Source organism: Pecten maximus, chromosome 15 (assembly GCF_902652985.1).
Source record: "Pecten maximus chromosome 15, xPecMax1.1, whole genome shotgun sequence".
NCBI lineage: Eukaryota > Metazoa > Mollusca > Bivalvia > Pectinida > Pectinidae > Pecten > Pecten maximus.
The window spans coordinates 32,556,727-32,576,133 of record NC_047029.1 but is presented as its reverse complement, the minus strand read 5'-3'; the positions used below and the strand labels follow the sequence as shown (position 1 = coordinate 32,576,133).

Genomic DNA, 19,407 nt, shown 5'->3' with positions numbered 1-19,407 from the left:
TACTCCAACAATCAATTTCAAAACAGATATACAACTTGATTCACAATATCTAAGCTAAAACAACATCACGTGTACATTGTTTCAGTCTAAAAAATGTTTACATTTTTTTTTCGTAAGATCGGTACCGATGGGTCTCCTTTTTGTACTTGCTTTCCCATTGAGTTTCAATTTCATCATGTGTATCTGAATTCTGTACAAATCGTTTGTGTCCAAACAGTTTTTTTTTCGCTCCACTGTACAATTGCACTCTTTTCGTGCCAAGTGTCCTTTTTAGGGCAAGCTATCCCCTCCAATATGATACCTAATTATTTGTTTTTCAGAAATTATCTTAAACGGATAACATGACGAAATTGATTTAATTTATTACTTAATTGTCTCTTTATAGAATTTACGTTAAAATTGATTCGTGATAGTAGGCCTGTACCCGCCAATTAATGCGCAACCTTAACCGACCTTTTCAATGTGTACGATTTCTCCTTCTTACTGTTTTTTTAACCACTGCTGGTTATAATACCTCAAATTGAAATGTTCTTTAGTTCTCAGAATAAAGAAATACAGAAATGTGTATTTTCACTTTTCATCATGCAGTACAGGTGAATAAAACTCTCATATGCATGGGTGACGAACAAGTACTCAAGTTCTTATACGAGCGTCGACTACGTACATATGTACGTATAAAAAAGGTGTGTTCCGAGGAATGCGGAAATGAGAGATGTAGGTAAACTGTTTTAAGCGTTTCACTCTTTAGAGTGAAGCATTGATACGCATCACATAGTATCGACATTCAAATAAGCATAACAGAAACACAAGAGACGATAGCTTCATTAATTAATCTTTATTCGAGATGTGTTTTTCCTAATCTCATTGCTAGCACACCTGTCATTTATGAAATGCCACCTGGCGGCTTAACAATGTCGTCGATTACGGTCACGTGACTTTGTTTTCTCCGCCATTTTGATTGAGACTAACTTCCTGAGAAAAGACATTTGACCAATGCTGGTTCCAAAACAGCGACATATAACTAACTTCAATGGAGTAGACACCAAGTTCAAGGCTTGTTGACATTTAACAGCAAGTCAAACCGTGCCAGGTAAGTCTGTGACCACATTATTATACCTGTGAATTGGAATAACCAACAATTTTACCTGCTGCTTTTTATCAGATTTCGCGTACATTTACACACCTTGCACATAAAAATTGCCATTTTGAGTTGAAATCGTATTTTGAAGTGAAGGTAATATGAAGATACTATTAAAATTACGATATGACACTTCCTTTTGTGTGCAAACTGTTTATAAATTAACAAATTCACGTGTTTTCCACCGGCGAACAATACAGATTGAATGTCGTCCATGATTCATAACATGGTCGGCTTGTATAGTTTTAATTGTCGGGGACACGACCCCGTGCATTAGTTGAGACTGTCATTCAGGCTAAATGTGATGGCTAGTTGAGTATGAGGAGTGTACGGTAGTAAGTGTTTACAATCATAACATAAACTTATAAGATGTACGTTTTCTCGTAACTTGAGAGACCAAGGGGGGTAACTCCTTGTGTATTACAGATTTCGTGTGTATTGTACATGTACATAGTTTCCCAGCATGTATTGCAGTTTTCATATACAGGATTGGGATGGAATAAAATTAAAGCAGATAAGTATATGAAATTACATGGGTTATAAACACGAAATTTACTGATAGACCCTTGTTAAGTTTGATAGAATTTATCAATTATTAACAATGTTCACTTTTGAAACATTGTATAACATAGTCCAACAATATGATAAAGCAATTTATTGTATTGTATATATGTCACATGTACTGATGAGCTGTAAAGCTTAAAGTCAATAAAATGAATTGAATTGAAGTAATTAGAATACAAAACTTAAATACACTATGATGTATTTCAGAAATAAAATATTGAAACAGAGATAACTAGGCAAGTATTTAAGGCTGAGTTTATTACAAAACAAATGTACACATGTGAAGAATTATGAAAAGCACACAATGAAATTAAAGATTGCCTCTATAGCTATTAATTGTAAGGGAAAATCACTCTGCCAAAAACAACCCCTTTTTCTTGGTTTCGTCTTTCTGAATCGAGGTAAATGTTCCCTGAGTGAAAAAAAACGGCTTAAATGTCCATACTCTACTGATATCATATACATCATAATATTGTGTACTGTGTGTCTCAATACCAGCTTTTACATGTAGGATCTTTGGTCAATTGTTTCTGAAGGACTGTCCACAGTTTGTATGATGTTTCGGTGTTTTTCCTGCATTTATAAATGGATGCACAAAAACGCCAGCCACCATGATTTCCTATTAATTCCCCCCCCCCCCCCCCCCCCCCTCCAAAAAATAAAACACTAGAAAGATTTAAAAAAATCTGAGTTGTGTCCATAGATTAAACTTCTGAATAAAATATATTGGCAAATATTGCCCAAAGTAGGTAAAATAATGATAGAGGTCAAAGTTGGTATGAGCTATCTTGTATAATGTAGGATTTACACTGCATTACTGCTTTAGACAACTGGGCCCAGTTGTTCAAAAGGTGATTAGGCTAATCACCGTTTAACAACAATTTAAAAATCTTGTTAAGATCATTTTTGGTAAAACTTAACTTAACAAAATTTTATAAAACGATAACACTTGTCAGTTTCTTCCTACTTACCTATTTAAAGGAATACACAGACTCAGGTTTTGAATTAAAGTAGAAATGTGATTTTCACTAATCAAGTGATTAAGCTAATCACCTTTTGAACAACTTGACCCTGGTAATAAGCATGAAACGATTATTAACATGCTAATTTTTGACATAATTTACATGTAAAAATTTTTCTGCAATTTAGTAAAGAGAAATTACCAAACTACCCAGGAAAAACAATGTGTTTATTGTGCAAAGCAATCATATTTATTGTAAATTAAGATCCAACGCCCATTAAATGCTGTAGGAAACTGTATAGATCTTTATAAAATGCTTCGGAAAAAATTATTTTCCAAAATGATTCCGTGTGTGACTGTTCATATTAGTATCTTGTTTTGGTTGGTTGTATTTTATAACCAGATTGTAGCTGAAAAACTCAATTACAACAGGTTATTTCCTCTAAGCATAATTTTTCTGGAAAGACGATAAATAAATCGAGTTGCAGTGACTGTTGTTTAATAGTTTTTGTATTAATTAGTAATTATTAATATGTATTGATATATATATTATAAGTACACAATCTATAAATAAATAAACATCTATGACATTGTTACAGGTCAATTACTCCTTCTAGTTTAAAAAGAAATGTCAATATAACCAGTAATGTACATTTGCATGTCTAGGGAAAAGTCGACCATCAGGATATTATCCAATTTATAAAGGAGTATGCCAATGGTAATTGTGGCCAGAGGGCATTCTGGAAAATCAATGCCATTTCTTCATCATCTGGATTCTCGTACTAGGAGCAACAAGGAAATTGATTTAGCAGATTTCTAAACAAATTTAACCAAAAGCACAAGATGCACATGCATTTCCCTGCATGAGTCATAAAAGACATGCCTGTAGAAAAAAGCTCTGCTCCATGTTGAAATAGGGAGGAATTTTGTGGGAATACATCAAATTAGTAACACTGTCAACTATTCAGAGATCAATATACTAGGGCATTTTTGTCTCAGAAATTCTGAAGTGGGTCACTCGGGTGGACAACTAATGAAATCTAAAATCAATAACGTATCTGTGAGCTGATTATTTGTTGTGACTTAATGATTCATTGCTGGTGTTTCAACAGGATAATTAGTCAGTGCCCTAAGCTTTGTTTCCAGTTTCTCTGGTCAGTGCTTCTAATATAAGCTTTGTTTCTAGTTTCTTGACCAGCCAAAATGATCTGGTACCATAATTATCCTGTATTAAGCACAGATGAACAAGTCAAAACAATCTGGTACCGTATTTATCCAGGCTATCTCAATAAACTTTGACTTAAAGTAGGGGCTAGTTACCAGGCATGGGGTTATTGTATGAATAAGGTAAGAAAAAAAAATCATCCTGTTGCTTTTTTGAAAGTGATTTTGATTTTCTTTTCATTTATCAGCTATATAGCCAAAGAGATATGGATAGGTTCTTTAGCAATTTTTAATTTTCAATCCTAATTCATTAAAGAATTAACCTCAGAATGCAAAATTACTGAATTAGTAGTAAGTCAAGATCATGATAGAAGTTACCTCCTAAGACAAAGAATGAGATTTTAGTTTCCCCCTAAAAGGGTGAGATCATCACTGTAGTTACCATAGGGTAAATGGTAACATGATTTAGTTAAACCTGTAGCAGCCAAGCCCCTGATTGTATATAATAGGCCTGGTAAATGTGTGTGTACTCCTCTTCTCCTCAGATTTGGTTGTAACATGTATTTTGCAGTAAGTGGCTAGACAGATTGACCTTTTGTTTGACCTTTCGTGTCTGTTGGACACATGGCCCTGTAGGTGTCATTCATCTGGTGCTCAAAAACAAAACCAGGCCCAGGCAACATTTTGCCTCTGCAACCAACTCAAGTTTTGTGTTGATAATGTTGGAAAGTTTAAACTTTTCTCAACTCTGTAATTGCTGATTATTTTGCGAAAGAAAGTGGATTTTATAATAATTGAAAATTTATTGTACCAGATTTGCTTTCAGTAAATGTGATGTGCAATCATTCCTATGATATCATATATACCATTTTACTGATGGAAAGTATCAGTGCTTTTAATAAAATGTGTTTGTGTTAATCATTAACACACAACGCCTAGCCTATTCTCCAAGACAAAGCATTTAATTAAGAGCTGTATCTATAATTACCTGGAACACCTGTCATTACATGTAACACCTGTAATTACCAGTGATTTGAACCTTCCTGGGGCTTTTACAGAGTTGACCTATTAATTGATATACAGTATCCTATATATCTATTTAGAAATAAAAAATAAATTTACTTTGTGTCAGCAAAATTGTGAGAACTCGACTTGGATGTAATTGGTGCCAACCTTGTTTCAGATAACAATATTTTATCTATTTCTGAAGTTGATATTATGGTTTGAAATTATTAGTTGCAATTTAAGATTCTCCTGTAAGACTTTCCTATGGCACCTGTTTTCAGTGGTGGGATGTTCACAGTAATAAAAATCTGTTGAAATGTGTTGATAAGCCCTGCCATAGGTTATCAGAACTGTCGATGTCTGTGGGTTGTATCTCCTTGCCAAGTTCTTTACCACACACCCAAGTCATTACGGTAGGGATAAGAATCAAATCAAGGATTGGGATCTTCCTTCGGCACACTTAATGTCAAATTCTTTATTCTGATTGGTTGCCTCTAGAATTAATAATAAAGATATCATATCCCAATCCGAGATATATATTGTACTTTTATGTTATTATGTGTGTTCCTGAATTAGAGGGACAGTCATAAGAAAATAAAAAAACATGGAACCCATATACAGACAGAGAGAAACTTCTGATACCCATACTGATGTCAGTATAATGTTACATGAAGATGAAAGGCCATCAGTGTGCAGGTGATATGATGTTTTAAAGTAAAATGGCAGTATATAAATCAGGGCATCAAGTTGACCTTTGAATTTTAGAAATTTCAGAAGTCAAATGACCATTTCTTGGGAATCTGAAGGGTCAAAACATGTGTCCTTCAATCCCAAGAGTCAACACTCATTTTTGGGAGTCTAAAACATACTCTCAAGGGTCTACTGCATGTGTTAATTGACTGACCAGTTTAAACTAATCATGAGTTTCCAGTTATTCAGTCACCAGTTTGTGATACAGATTTGTTTGTTGTATATATTGTAGTAGTAAATACTAAAAGAAATTAGTTCCTTAATCATCGATACTCTCTTGACAAAAAATGTGGATTGGAAAAGATAAACTATATGAATTTAATAACATCGCATGCTCAACACCCTTTATAAAAAGTACATTACCACATACCATACATATTTTGCAAAAAATTTCACAAGAACATTTCAAGAAGAAAGTAAAGACATTCGTTTTTTTTTTTGTGTCATTCAGATTTAAATCTATCTACAAGATCTGAAAGTAAATCTTGACTTGTATCAGGCATACACGTAGAAGGGAGATAACCTCGTATTGTTCCATTCACTGTTACAAACTTCACCTTACACATTCAGCCAGTGAAGTGAGTACATAAGGTAGAATAGGAGAGATTCCTGTGAATCAGATCAGTTACTGAGAACTTGTGCCCCAGCCTCAGAGGAGAGATACAGCTGACTATAACATTGTGAAATTGTAAATTCATCTGTGTAATGATGAGTATTTTCTGATAACATGCCAACAAGTCGAGACAATCATCGCAGACGAGCATCAGCTTGTGTGTAAAACAGAGGAACACCGACAAAGATTAGTTTGTAGTAACATGAAACATATTCCTATGGAAAAAAAATTCCATAAATGAATATCATGATAAAAAATAGGACACATGAGTATGCAGGTGTTGGCTCTAACAGAATATTTTACCTGATAGAGGATGTACGTTTTATCGCCTGTTTGGTTGAAGTCTACAGTGTGAACAGATTGTTTTCTAGAAATATTACACACTTTTTAACACTATTTGCTCGCCTTATCACCCAATTTTAGGAAAAATTTGCATCAATTTTCTTAGATTTTTAGCTCACCTGGACCGAAGGTCCGGTGAGCTTATGCCATGGTGCAGCGTCCGTCGTCCGTCGTCCGTCGTCCGTCGTCCGGTGTCCGTCGTCCGTCGTCCGTCGTCCGTCCGTCAACATTTGCTTCAAATCGCTACTAGTCATAAAGTTCTTATTGGATTTTGACCAAATTTGGTCAGAAACATCCTTGGCAGAAGGGGATCAGATTTTGCATAAATGGTGACTCTGACCCCCAAGGGGCCTGAGGGGCGGGGTCCAATAGGGGAAATTGAGGCAATTCCTTTAAATCGCTACTAGTCATAAAGTTATGAATGGATTTGAACCCAATTTGGTTAGAAACATCCTTTGGGGAAGGGGAACAGATTTTGCATAAATGGTGACTCTGACCCCCAAGGGGCCAAAGGGGCGGGGCCTAATGGGGAAATAGAGGTAATTCCTTCAAATCGCTACTTGTCATAAAGTTATGAATGGATTTGAACCCAGTTTGGTCAGAAACATCCTTTGGGGAAGGGGAACAGATTTTGCATAAATGGTGACTCTGACCCCCAAGGGGCCAAAGGGGCGGGGCCTAATGGGGAAATAGAGGTAATTCCTTCAAATCGCTACTAGTCATAAAGTTATGAATGGATTTGAACCCAATTTGGTCAGAAACATCCTTCGGGGAAGGGGATCAGATTTTGCATAAATGGTGACTCTGACCCCAAAGGGGCCTGAGGGGCAGGGCCCAATAGGGGAAATTAAGGCAATTCCTTTAAATCGCTACTAGTCATAAAGTTATGAATGGATTTGAACCCAATTTGGTCAGAAACATCCTTCGGGGAAGGGGATCAGATTTTGCCTAAATGGTGACTCTGACCCCCAAGGGGCCTGAGGGGCAGGGCCCAATAGGGGAAATTAAGGCAATTCCTTTAAATCGCTACTAGTCATAAAGTTATGAATGGATTTGAACCCAATTTGGTCAGAAACATCCTTTGGGGAAGGGGAACAGATTTTGCATAAATGGTGACTCTGACCCCCAAGGGGCCAAAGAGGCGGGGCCTAATGGGGAAATAGAGGTAATTCCTTCAAATCGCTACTAGTCATAAAGTTATGAATGGATTTGAACCCAATTTGGTCAGAAACATCCTTTGGGGAAGGGGAACAGATTTTGCATAAATGGTTACTCTGACCCCAAGGGGCCAAAGGGGCGGGGCCTAATGGGGAAATAGAGGTAATTCCTTCAAATCGCTACTAGTCATAAAGTTATGAATGGATTTGAACCCAATTTGGTCAGAAACATCCTTTGGGGAAGGGGAACAGATTTTGCATAAATGGTGACTCTGACCCCCAAGTGGCCTGAGGGGCGGGGCCCAATAGGGGAAATTAAGGCAATTCCTTTAAATCGCTACTAGTCATAAAGTTATGAATGGATTTGAGCCCAATTTGGTCAGAAACATCCTTTGGGGATGGGGAATAGATTTTGCATAAATGGTGACTCTGACCCCCCAGGGGCCAAAGGGGCGGGGCCTAATGGGGAAATAGAGGTAATTCCTTCAAATCGCTACTTGTCATTAAGTTTTGAATGGATTTGAACCCAATTTAGTCAGAAGCATTCTTGGGGGAAGGGGAACAGATTTTGCATAAATGGTGACTTTGACCCCCAAGGGGCCAAAGGGGCGGGTCACCATATGGGAAATAGAGGTAATTCCTTTAAATCACTACTAGTCATAAAGTTATAAATGCATGTTGTAAACTCAGAGAGTCTGGACTTCATTATTTCTTTAAAGCAGTTGGGATCCCCACGCTATAACCATAAATAGCATTGTTTGAGGTTAACAAACAAAAGGAATTGAACATGAACATTATTTTGACATTTGGTCAAATCCAACCAGGTGAGCGATACAGGCCCCATGGGCCTCTTGTTTCAGATAAGTCCAGATTGCCATTTCCAAAATTTTGATGAATTTTTTATACTGATTTCTAAAATAATTCTAGGTTTAATTGGTATCATTACTGTTCATTAATAACATTGTAGAGGGTTAATAATTTCAGTCTTGTGTATACCAAGGTGCATAGTTCGACCTCTCCCTACCCATGTCGGTTTGTGTTTCTCAAGAAGCTGAGAAACAGTCGGGTATGTGCTGTCATAGTTGTTGCCTTAGGCAAGACACTTTACCCTAATAGGTCTGGATGGCATGCAACAGCCTTCCTGAATGTTTTTCAGTGAGGTAGTCACCAACTACTACAAGGGGACCCTGCCTCCTGTTCAGTTGGCAATATCAGGAGAAGAGAATGACTGGAAATCTCTTGTTGTGTAGTATATAGGTAATGCACTGAAAAGAAGGAGACAACTTTGGTGTGTGTATGTGTGAGCACTAGTGGAGAAGGTTAAGTTCAGCTGCTGTTAATTTGGAGATGATGAGGATACCATCAGCTGTAGAACAGACTGTCCTAGACTAGAAGTATCATCTCTCACTTTGATGAGTTGTGTTATTACTGTGAGGTAATGGAGGAGGTGGGAACTCGGATGTAGGCATGTAGATAATGAGGAAACAAGTGTATATGGTACATTGTCATAACCCTATTGAAGTAAGGGTAATTAACGCATTAGGAGACCCCAAGGCACAGACCAACAAATAGCGTGCATTTTAGCATTGGCTTCTCTCTCAGTATCAGATACCTATACACAACTGAAAAGACTATTATAAAAACTGAACCACACTAGTGTCGAGACACAGATACAAGGAGTCCCCATTGAAATAAGGGTGATTAACACACAAGTATCAGATACCTTCTACCGTTGAGAAGAATATCATAAAAACTGAACCACATTGTCAAGACACAGGAAAAAGAAGCCTAACTAGATATGAAAAATTAACGACTGGAAATGGAAATTTGTACATGTACATCATGATTGCCCGTGCACTAAAGCTGGAGCTAGGTAGAACCACTTAGGGCAATGTTGCTTCGAATTGAATTCAGCATTTCCTGTACCGCAAGCGGGACTTAGCATCAATTCTCCACAGTAATCACTGTCATATGTCCTTAAATCCTTATCATTTGCACTATATACAAAGTATTAATTCAGTACTGGATCTACATACATGACCTCACCATACAGTGAATCTACATGTAGTTAACTAGAGAAAGTTGTCTTTGCTTGCAAAGAATATAATACAGCATGATTTTCATTTTGCAAATGATCTACCAACTAGTCCTTTGTCTGAATTTTAATTTGATCAGAAACATATCTTGAATCTGACATAACATGAAATCTGCATTAAATAGAATCTGTAGGGTACCGCATGCTTTGCTTAATTCCAAAATTGAACGGGATTTGATAGGGATGCAGTGGATTCATCGCTGAGGTCCGCTGAAAAACTCCCAAACCTACCCTTCATGGAGCGTCACAGCTCACAGGGGCACACTGTAATGACAGCAATTAAAATAACAGACACTAACAAATTGTTCCTAGAGATCTGTATCAGAATTCAATGACAGATTTCAAGCCATTGGAAATGCATTTTGATGAATCCTTTAAGAGCATTTCGAGATATTAAAGATGAAACCTACTTGCTGTTGCAAGAATTTCTGGCATTGCTCACATTTTTTGGATTCCTTTATATTTCAAGTTTTCTAATTATAATGCAATTAAAGTTCATTTAGCATTTTTTGTGAGCTGGGAAAGTCATTTTGACACTGTCTATTTTTCACTATTTTTTACAAACGATGTCAAAAGAAAATTCGGGATGGGGTCATTGATTGGTTGTTAGAACTTTGACCTTAAAATTGAAGGATAACAATATAACTCAAAAACATTTATTTTACCATGAAATAAAAACAAAACATGCTTAAACATTGAATAAGTTTTAGTTGGCACACATATTAACATGAATGTCATCTGAGAGCATTTCAGTAGAAGCCACAGCCAGCTGCTTTCAAGAATGGGCATTGGTATTTAATGCTACAATTATGATAATGATGAAATCAATCATTTGCCATATGACATTCATAGCTGATATAAACCATATGAACTATACAATGTTGAATGCCATACAGATACAGGGATATGTAGAGACCTTAAAATTATTTCTATACCTTTGAAATAAAAACAGTTGAAATATACCATCACACTATGTGTGTTGAAAATTGTACGGTATATATGCATGTCTATATCTAATGTTGATAGTGTTTATGGGTATCATATTCATGTCTATTGGGTTTATGTTAAACAGAATCAAGTGCAAAACAAAAATGATAAAGACAAGCTGCATGTGAGAAAGCATGTGGGATTTTAATGAAATTTTTAACTAAATTCCATATCTCTTAATGGGAGTATGTATTTATTATCTAAAATCAGGGTATAGAAATAACATATGTTAGCCGACATATCTCGATAAAAAATCATTTTATCATATAAATTCATTGTAAATGACAGGATTTGTGATGGAGACCAGATTTCTATTTGCCCATGTTAGCCATGTGTTAGAATTAAAAATTGAGTAATATTACTTATAAAAAGTCCAGTATCACATTGATGAAATTTCTGTGGAATTTTAACATTACAGTGTACATAGTTTTAAAACATCCAGTATCGCATTGATGAAATTTCTGTGGAATTTTTAGTTTTAAAAAATCCAGTATCACATTGATGAAATTTCTGTTGAATTTTAACATTAGTTTTAACAAATCCAGTATCGCATTGAATTTCTGTAAAATTTTGACATTCGTTCAAATCTAAGATCACAAGAGAAGTTGATAGAACTTTGTTTCATAATCGTCGTAAAACTTTAATGTACATTTCTTTATTGGGTTCGTACTAGTTGTAATCGCAATTTAAATCTCAATTAAGTGTCCCAAGATGGTAGCTGTTTCTACAAAATATCCACTTCAAACATTAAAACCAGTTATTTTTCTTTTTAACAACGTAACGGATGTTAAATCAATATTGGAAAAGTTCCATCATATATTGATCACATATAATTTATCATATTTCATCAGCAAATGATGACTCCTTGTCTCGTTTTTGATAAAAGTTAAAATTTGTAAAACAAATGAAGCATCATGGTTCCGCCATCTTTGATCCAAGTGGTATATTTCAGAAAACAACCATGGAAACCATGTTCCATTGCCATTAAAGCAGGTTGGTGAGGGTAATTATGATTTAAAGTATTGGGTCCTATACTGGTATGTATTGACTACTGGGACTGGTCAGTACATCAGCCATCACAGCTGTCTGTACTAATGAGACCCTTAAATATACAATAACAGTGTAAGGAAGGGGGATTAACATGGTGGACTCCATTACAACTGTCGATAGATTCCGAGATTCCGAGACACCAGTACCTGATATATATAGGATACACATATTGTAAATCTATGTGGAAGAGAGTTCAAAACGGCTGCATGAAAACAATGGTTTTCAAATCAGATTCAAACTTCACTCATGCAGGATCAACATTTTTAGCTCGACAAGACAAAGTCCAGGTTAGCTATTGCTATACCCCTGGCATCGGCTGTAGACAGCTAGGTTAAAGTTTTTATAAAACTGATATGTCAATACTAATGAGGATGCAGCTTATTTTAATCAGGACTTTGACATGTGCAGTCTCCCTTTTGAGAAATCCTTTCCATTTGTACACATGTGGACCAGCTAACCTTGACGGTGACCTTTGACCTACTTTTAAAACTTCAACCTTGGCCACAGTATGGTAACCATACGAGATAAGGCTGTCATATTTGACCTATGTGTTTCTTGTCACAAGACATTTCTATGGGCACTACATATGCAAACCTGCTGACCTTGACTGTGACCTTTTGACCTACTTTTAAAAAACTGAATTTGAACCCACCTGAAGACTTTAGGAATATATTTCAACTCAAAGTATATTTTCTGTTTTAATACAGTTTTTAATATGTATGTTGAACTAGTAACTCTAACATCAGATCTGTAACCTTTGAATTGATGTCTATTTCATTATACAATCGGTATCATGATCAGGACCAGAAAATCTTCATCACAGATGCTCTGTATCCTGCAAACATGATATGTTGGTATGAAATAAAAAAAGATGTTTCCATGAAATGATATAACTGTTCATGAGGGATGGGCATTTTGTGGCAGATTTGAAGCCTACACATTACACTGTAGATGTGTAAAGACTGCATGTGTAAGTATGTGGGCTGCTGTGCTCACAGAGGCTGTGTTAGTGAACATCTTATTGGGGTTTAAAACTTAACTAATTACTGAGTTGATTAGTATGTAGACCTGAAAATGGTTCTTACAAATGCCTGTGTGTTTAATTTACCAAAGTGTTGTACAATTATAAGACTGCAGGACCAAGTCAGACTGACGTAGGTATATGTACATATAGGAAAGAAATGAGATTGAAGGGGCTCCGTACCAGTAATTTATTTGTGTTAAGAACGACATATTCATTATCTTCTTTTCAAAATTCAGTGCAGTTAGTGTTATTCGAGAAGTTAAAAAAATCAAAGATGTAGTCCTGTTATTATCTCGATGATCACGTGTTCCTGTGAGTTTGATTAGAGTACACTTTTTATCTTGACATGAGATTTTTTTTGGAGGAGGAGCGTGTCTGTTACTTATATCTAGGTCTGTAACTCTATGAGAGTGTCAGAAGTATGTGCGAGCCATGTGTCGGAACAACTACTACAATTGTTCTCTCATACAGTGGTTTTACTCTCCAGTAAATAACTGCTGCATGTCCAGGCCTCAGATGTTAACAGTTGTCAGTTAATTTTCGTTGTTGAGTTTTAGACTTATCTTGGACTTCACTCCTGTGGAATTTGAATGATATTGCAGGATTTTAATTTCAAGATGGATTATATATAGGAGAGAAATGCTGTAGCGATTGTTTTGGACCTATCTGAAGCTAAACTCGGAGAGATACCGCCCAGATTGCATAATATTGGGGGATTTTCATTTCAAGATGGATTATTGATGATATAAAATGCTTCGGAGTGTCGTTCTACTCGTGATGATTAACTTGAAGGTTGGATTAGTATGAAACAAACGTTGGTTTATTCCTGGTGGTATTCAGGCTGATACCAGCTGTCTTCCAGTATCATTTAAATGTATATTAGGGAGTATTTTTTCTGACTATCATTTTCAGAAATTTGGAAAAATGTATAAAAGATTCATGTGCAGATGAGTCATTGATGTTTTGAAAATTTTTGTTCTTTTAGTCTTCATCTTTAACATATACACAATTTTTGGTGCAACCAGATTTTGAATATTTGCTGCCAGCATAGACCAACAGATTGCAGAAGTTTGTGAGGAAAGACATCCAACCTTATTTTGGGTATTTGCTGCAAGCATGGGCGAACACATGGAAGTGTTAAATAGATACAGTCCGGACTTTTTCTGAAGATTCCTTTTAATCACCATATGAAGTCTGAACATTGAAGTTTTGTGATGAGATACAGCCCGGCCTTAGTCTGAACATTGAAGTTTTGTGATGAGATACAATCCGGCCTTAGTCTGAATATTGGTTGTAAGCACTGACCAAAGTCTGAACACTGACGTTTTGTGAGGAGATATTGAGATGATCCAGTCCTAGTTAGAATATTGGTTGTAAGCACTGACCAAAGTCTGAACACTGAAGTTTTGTGAGGAGATATAGCCCGGCCTTAGTCTGAAAATTGAAGTTTTGTGATGAGATACAGCCCGGCCTTAGTCTGAACATTGGTTGTTCTGTGAGTACTGATTGAATTCTGAACATTGAAGTTTTGTGATGAGATACAGCCCGGCCTTAGTCTGAACATTGGTTGTTCTGTGAGTACTGATTGAATTCTGAACATTGAAGTTTTGTGATGAGATACAGCCCGGCCTTAGTCTGAATATTGGTTGTAAGCACTGACCAAAGTCTGAACACTGACGTTTTGTGAGGAGATATTGAGATGATCCAGTCTTAGTTAGAATATTGGTTGTAAACACTGACCAAAGTCTGAACACTGAAGTTTTGTGATGGGAGATGTATTTGTGACACTGTTCACCGACATACTGAAGTTTTAGTTTTGAGCAGGCTGGTTATATAAGAGGATCTACAGATGTGTTGAACATTAAGGGCTGTGCTGTCTGTTGATCACCCTTCTTCTACTTCCTGTTTAAGATGGATTCACTGATAACATATGATTTATATTTCCTGTTTTAAAGATTCTTGGTGCAATTCAAATTTTCAAAAACTGATTTCAGAATTGTTTGCTTTTGAGGAATATTTGGCAATGTGTTCTGCCAACTACACTTACATACAAAGACTAATTCACTTATGGAAAAAGTATTTACATGTTTAGTTTAACTTTGGAAGGCTCTGTTGGAAACATTTTAGCTTGGCTCGGTGCTGTACCCTCTGTTGACCTAATAATTACAATGTTTATTGGGACATGGATTTTGCCAAGGGAAGTAACTGAAATATTCTGTTTAGAAAGGATTTTAAGATGGTACAGATTATGATTTAGAGGATTTTCTGGAAAATGGCAAATGTATGTGTTCTGAGAAGTCTTTTAGAGATATCATCATTCTAGGAGCTATATATGCAAAGTTTTATGCCGATTGCCTCTTCAAAGGATTGGAGTTTTCTAGAATTGAGCTGTGTCAATGGAGTACTCGGAAAAGTGTGTACAAATTTTCCAGTGGAGTAATTGTATATATCAGAAATCTTTCAAAGAATTAGAATTTCACAAAAAAGTTTGATATGGAGAACCAGATCCTATGATTATTTGATGGGATTTTACAGGTGTTAGGATATTGTGATACCTATAACGAGTTTTACATTTGGAAGGATATACAGGAACCTCTTGTAATACAGCGGCGAATGTTCTAGACCGGAAGTGTGCTACATGTAGCATGTTTATAATATCACATTATGTACCAAAATCTGTTAAAAAAGTTGCCAATCCAAACCGAATTGGCCTGAGCTTCAAATGAATACGCAATTCTTTCTTCTGCACAGGAATCAAATTTCACAGTTTACAGTGACTGCCACTCTTAATTACTGTTTACTCCTAACATCACTAGAGTATTGCTTTATGAAGCTTGAGTGCAACTTTTGAGTCTGAACTAAACGGATATGTTTTTTTTGCGACAAATATGCACTTTCTTGGCTGTATTGCTGTAAGCTATTCCCATTGATAAGATCCCCAGTGACTAGGAGATCCCTGGGTAAAACCTGAGTGTGAATGGTAGGATGATAAGATAATTTATGTGTTAATTTGACAGATATTGCTGATATAGTTTCTCCGAGGTAGTCCTGCAACATTTTGTTTATATTCTAAAAGTACAGAAACCTAAGAGCTTGAAATGACAACTCGATGTTTATGTAACTCCGTAAATCAATCCCTTACTTTCAACACTTGTTTTTGCCATTGTTTTTCCTATGGACAATAATGTTATCTTTGTTCCTTCCTGCTATTTCTGGTGTAGAAATTGATGTACAGACATGTTATAACTGGAGCTTTTTCAGAGATTTTCTTTCAGGCATGACTGTACTTTAAGCACAGAATACAATCTCGTCCTAAAATCCTATGGGGTACATGTAAGCACTGACTGAAGTCTGAGTGCTAGAATACAAGTGATTTTCAAAACATTGTAGGTTTGCCAAAAAGCCTCTTGAATAAAATATAACTTCTCTCTTTCAGTGATCATGAAAACACTTTGAAAATATTTTCAGCAACTCCTCTTTCAGGTAGCACTACATAGGTAGACGAAATTAATACAAATGATGTTCATGCATATATTGTGATCCAAGTAGTCATTATGGTATGATGAATGTCATTCATAGGGCAAACCCAATTTAACCAGATTTGACATCTATTTTGATCAGAGGATTGAGTATACGGGATTTTCTAATTCTAATGAATGAAGAAGTTTTGTGGAGTGAAGATTTTATCCATGTTACAAATGAGGGTACATGTGTCTGGAATAAGTGAAACTCTCACACAGTTATGATAACAAAACAAGGATTTTAGAAGGAGGAGTCTATATTTATCTTTGTAATCTGTCTGCATTGTTTTGCCGAACTTTCAACGTTACATAAATTTAAGCTGTAGGTGGACTGATTTAACTGTTTATATATAAAACAATAGCCCTTTGTACTCGTTCTTTGACTGGGTATCTTTTACAAGTGATGTGCAAGTGTACAACATGTCCTCTGTGACATAATTTACTATTTTGAAGATAGAGAGGTGTGCAGGCTTTAAAGTTCCATATCAACACTCCAGCACTTGTGGTGAAAATCCTAAGTGAGGTTCAGTCAGAGATGGGATGTGTAACTGTACCAAGAACATTACAACTGGAATTACCCTGTATAACATCTGGTGCTAAATAGTGGCCTGGAAACTTAATTAATTGGGGAGGAGCGATTTGTGCCAGTTCACATGTGAAAAAAGTGTTGTGTCTGCAATTATTGCCATTATGGCAAGTGTTAAAAAAATCTGGGAACGTTTTAGTACGGAGTTGACAGAGAGAATGACAAGATTTCAGGAAGCGACAGCTGGTCTGAATCTACAAGTACATGTACCACCAGGTTTGTATGAAACATTGCTGTGTTATATTAAACTTCTAAGCATGCTTTAGGATGAGTAACTGCTGATTTGGTATTTGTAGAATCACCGTTACACCTAAAATTAATGAATCACATATTGAAAGTATACGGTAACATCATCTCTATCCTGATTCCTTTACAGCAGATGCAAGACAAACATTTTTGGAAACATATGCAGGAAAATCTATTAGACCCATTGATCAGACTCTTACATTTCTGAAATTTAGTACAATAATGTTGGTAATGAACAAAGGGGGGTAACTCATGATTTGCAGGTGCTGCCTTTCTGATTGTAGATATGGTGGTATATGAGCTCATTTTTTTTCCAGATTTACTTGGACTCTTTTAACTTTTGGCATACCAAAAACCCTGTAAAAATAAGTCATTTATTGATTTCATGATATTTATTTGCAACTTGGGATTAATAATAATAACAAAGTAGATAATCATGAAGAATAAGGTTAATGAACTATGATAGTGTAGCTATATAGGTCCAGGCCTTATGTTAACTACCCTACATTTATAGCTTGTGACATTTGGTTGTCATTTTATGGTGAAATTGGATCTTCCATTTACTGTAAAATGACTCCATTTAGTGTGGTGGAAGTAGGCCGGCTGATGTAGACATGTTGACCTGCTATGTATCTGAACTCCAATTACTTCACTGATTTTAATCAGAGATCAAGCATCTGACCTACTTTTAATCAAGGTCGAGACATGCTTTTAATCTGATCTCCAATTAGTTAACCGATATAATCAGAGGTTAAGCATCTGACCGGCTTTAAATCAAGGTCAAGACAACCTTTTAATCTGAGCTCCAATTACTTCACAGTGTTAAACCTGCTTTTTAATCACAGGTCAAGACATGGTTTTATAGTAAGATTTCTGACCATGTCAGCTCTTATGATATTCTGTACCTATAAAGTAAGGCTGATGGGGAGAACTATGTACTTGAGTAGTGTATAAGTGAATAGGAATGTGTACTGATTCAGGTCAATGGTAGCCTATAGGTTTTACAGTGAACGGCCTCTATTCATCAGACAAGCCTTCATCTTCCATTCATGTTTCACTGCCAGGGAACTAATACTGATAGAATATATGGTGACAATTTATCAGAGGATGTTGGGATAAAATTGGAGAAATTGTAGTCAATGAACAAAATGGGGAAAAGTTTGGTCCAGAGAGAAAATTCAGAAAGTAGTCGTAACTGGTCAGGGGATTAAGTCCTGGAAAAGTTGTAATCAGGAGATTAAATTGGGAAAAAGCTGTTAATAGAAAAAAATGGAAAAAGTTCTGGCTTAAGAGGTTATGTTGGGGGAAGAGTTCAATAGAAAAAGTGGAAAAAGTTGTGGTCAAGATAAAGTTGAGAAAAGTTGTGATCAAGAGATAAAATTGAGAAAAGTTGTGGTCAGGAGACAAGATTGAGGAAAGCTGTTAATAGGTGAAAAAATGGAAAAAAGTTTTGGTTAGGAGGGAATGTTGGGAAAAGTTGTCGATAGAAAATTCGGAAAAGTTGTGGTCAAGATAAAGTTGGGAAAACTTGTGATCAAGAGATGAAATTGAGAATAGCTTTGGACGAGTTGGGAAAAGGACAACATAAGTAACAGTTGCTGTAAAAAACCCAGATGTTATTATTAGTAATAGTGTTATTTTAGGAAGAGTGGATATAAAGTTAGTAAAAATTTATATCTACAGTAATGTCTTAGACTTTGATTGTTTTCACAACATTTCAAATTTAATCTAAAGAAACCGCTAAGATATTTTACTCAAATGGCTTGCATTCAGAAGGGAAATGATTCAAGAGGCACATTTATGTCAAGGTCACTTGGTACAATGTCAAGGTCATAACCATCAGTTTCTGATATTTAATTGACAGTGGTTTTTAATTGGAGCCAATGTTTGTGGGGAACTCTTCAAGGTTAAAGGAAGTAGTCGATTTCCTGAATAAATATATGAAACAAGAGTGCCACGCTTTCCTGCCTCTTGAGACACTGTTAACTTAAGCTATATGTCATTGAAATGTCCTTCAAGGCACCGCATGGTATGTTTTCATTGGTAAGAGGACACTGCATAAATCGCTGACAATCTACATTTTTTTCCTGTTTGTGAAAATCGGTGTAAGAAATATAATCCACATTGTATAATCATATGCGACAAGTGTACGAAATATTTGAAAAATTATATTTGTGTAAATATTCATTTCTATGGCATGAAAA

At 35.9% G+C, this 19,407-nt stretch overlaps 1 protein-coding gene across 1 annotated transcript in view; it reads left to right on the top strand.

Annotated features, from left to right (window-relative positions):
* Positions 1 to 684: 684 nt before the first annotated feature.
* LOC117344147 (tyrosine-protein phosphatase non-receptor type 4-like) overlaps positions 685 to 19,407 on the top strand; it is an 85,880-nt gene continuing 67,157 nt past the window's right edge. The window contains 1 exon segment of the mRNA XM_033906800.1: positions 685 to 1,090. The gene's annotated coding sequence lies outside the window, so the exon portion shown is untranslated.